Source organism: Aplysia californica, unplaced genomic scaffold (assembly GCF_000002075.1).
Source record: "Aplysia californica isolate F4 #8 unplaced genomic scaffold, AplCal3.0 scaffold00123, whole genome shotgun sequence".
Lineage (NCBI taxonomy): Eukaryota > Metazoa > Mollusca > Gastropoda > Aplysiida > Aplysiidae > Aplysia > Aplysia californica.
This window is the reverse complement of record NW_004797393.1, coordinates 683,958-686,936: the sequence shown is the minus strand read 5'-3', so window position 1 is coordinate 686,936 and position 2,979 is coordinate 683,958. Positions and strand designations below refer to the sequence as shown.

General features: G+C 39.6%; 1 protein-coding gene across 1 annotated transcript in view; it reads right to left on the bottom strand.

Annotated features, from left to right (window-relative positions):
- The window catches only part of LOC101861723 (chitin synthase chs-2), a gene marked incomplete at its 3' end in the record, with an annotated part of 78,176 nt that overhangs the window by 53,083 nt on the left and 22,114 nt on the right, over positions 1-2,979 (bottom strand).

Sequence of the window (2,979 nt, the reverse complement as noted above, 5' to 3'; positions counted from 1 at the left end):
TTTTTAATTTTTTTTTAATTTAAATTATTACTAGATCTATTATCAAATATCATCATCATTATCATCATCAACATGGTTATGATTTTGTCCCTGGATACTCTGACACAACGACAGGTATAACAAGTTTAGTCATATCATCATCGTAAAGTGCCAGACCTGAAACAAACATGGGCAGTCACAGTTCTCAATTCATTTCTGCGCTCGGATACTTTCAAAGATCCCACATTATCCTCGTGTTTCTCCATCACTCATGATCTCTTCGTCTTCTGTTCAGGTTTTCCCAATAACTTTCCCGAAGTCTGCCCTCGCCTCGTTTACCTTATAAATATAATATCTTTCCAATGCAGGCAAGATGCTCAAAGCCCTTATAAAATGTCGAACCAAGTGTCTTAGAAACCGTATTTGTAGAGCTCTCCCTAATTGTTGTCTGTAACATAATTTTATAAACTGAAACAGAAGCCCGCAAGTTGCTGGTCATGTGGTTCAGCCGCCTTGCTTCTGTTGTTGTTGTTGTTGTTGGAGCTTTTTGTTTTGTTTTGTTGGGGGTTTTGTTTTTGTTTTTTTTATTTGAGAAAAAACAATTAGGGTTAACGGGGGGGGGGGTTAATGCAGTGAGACCAATCCGTTCTCTCCTCTAAAAACTGTGTCACTGACTTAGCTTGAGATACGCGCTCACCACCCGTAGAAAATCATAAATTCCTAAGGTTGAGACATAGGCAAAGTAGTCCCTGTCGGCCGGGCCGGTATTCTTCAATCTTACCCACGAGGCAACCGGATGTTCCAAAATAAAGACCATAAGTAGAAAAATTGGGAAGATTGAAGAATACCGGACCACTCGTAGATAGCTATACTTATTATTGCGCTAGAATGTGGGGTGGGTGGGGCGGGTGGAGGATGGTGAGGGGGTCTCCCCCCTGACAAAATTTTATGAATAGATCTACGGGTCCGAGATTCTCCATTGAGAGATAAAAACTGGGGAAAATCATGAAATCCTAAGGTTGAGACATAGGCAAAGTCAGTCCGCTTGTCCGGTATTCTTCAATCTTACCGAAAAATTATATCGCTAGAGTTTTCCCAGGATAATATTCCACCGGCGTCTATGGTGTAGTGGTCAGACGATCTGCCGTCGCACGCAGGAGACCCGAGTTCGATTCCCGAGGGGGGGGGAGAATGTTATAAAATGTTTATTTATCGAGTATCTCAGTCCTTCTGTTGCGATGTTGTATCCCGCTCAGCATGGGTTGGTTTCTGACACTTGACAGGCAGGCATGGTTGCAAGCCCACCACCTCCTTATTGGTCTAAATTGTGTCCAAGGGGGTGTAAAACACAAATGTGATGCAGCGTGGTGGAATCAGGCTCTCGTCAATTTATGAAAATGTAGAGTTATTGGTATCATCTTAAAGCCTGTTCACTTGACTTTATTTGGATGAAAAAAAAACATCCATTTATCTTGAATACAAGTCGAGATATTTGCTAATGAAGGAGGTGGGGGTCACCTGTTTTCATAGGTAAAATAAGTGCTCATAATATTATTATGGCCGCCAAAGATTAGTTATTTCCTAAGCTTAAGAGTCTGTGGTAACTGTAAATTAACATTTTGTGCCTTTAATCAACGCTTTTCTGAAAGATCCACACAGAAATGAGTTCTTTAATGGGCATGAAAGGTGTTGAGCCAAAAAACAAAAGTTTGATAAAAATTCACAAACCTGCGGAAAAAGGCACGTTTCTTCACTTTGATAATTTTGACGAGAGTCTGATTCCACCACGCTGCCTCACCACATATATTACTAGAAAAAGAGCAACAAAAAAAGCCAAAACAACCACGAAGTCATCTAATGTCTCAACATGGAAACCCCAAAGTAGATACCACTGCTGTTTAGATCTGTTGCTAGAGTTTTCGGAAGAGAATCCATGTTTACAACCCCCGCCCCCGAAAAATATACATCATAAGCTTGTATTTTCTCACTTTAGTATTGCTACGCTTATTCCCGGATTCCTTTTTTTTTTTTTTACTGAACCGATGAGATTCAGTAGACCAGAGACACCACAGCTACCAATAAGTAAGTAGAATACTCCCCTCCGATCAGCTGATTAGGCTGTTGGTTATTGCACTCAGTGACTTGAGCAACTTTTAGCGCCCCACCTTCCCCTCATCAACCTATAGTGGCGTTCAAAAGAAACGTGAAATTTATGGGTTCTCCCAATCATCGTGCTAAAGCCTTCACACAGTATGAAGCATACCAATTTAACGCTAAATAAATTCTGTATCACCAAACACCAATCACATTAATATAATATTTCATCAACGATAACAGTCGCTCGAGATAATAATGTATGGTCACTCAAAATTAACCTTAAAATGTCCGACTTGGTCAAATTTGGCGAAATCAAAGAAACTGAGAAAAGTGTATTCGCGCGTGTTTTGAAGTGCATCAACATTGGTGTAAAGGAACATGCATTGAATATCAAATGAATGGAAAATATTATAGTGTCTCTGCAATAAAAAATATCTTGCTGCGATATTTTTTAACAGATTGAAAAGCAGACCAGTAACAAATTCCACTCAAAACCTGGACTCAACATTAAATGTGCTCATTTGCACTATGTGATGTATGACATTAAACTTAAACACCTCCCAATAATTTGGCCATTGCTTTCACATTTAAAGGCATTTTTTAAAAAATATTTTGGAATAACTTTTAATGATATGAGCACCGGCTCTTCAGTATCAGTTCAAAGCTGCAACGAAGAAAAAGAAAATGGGAATCCCCAAAGTAGATGCTGTAGGTAGAGGGGCCTCAGTGGCTGGGTGGTGACGGAACCCAGGCTCTGTTTTACTTTTCCTATATTGATGATGATGATGATGATGATGTTGATGATGATGATGACTATGATGGTGACTATGATGATGATGATGTTGATGATGATGATGATGATGACGATGACGATGACGATGATGATGATGATGATGATGATGA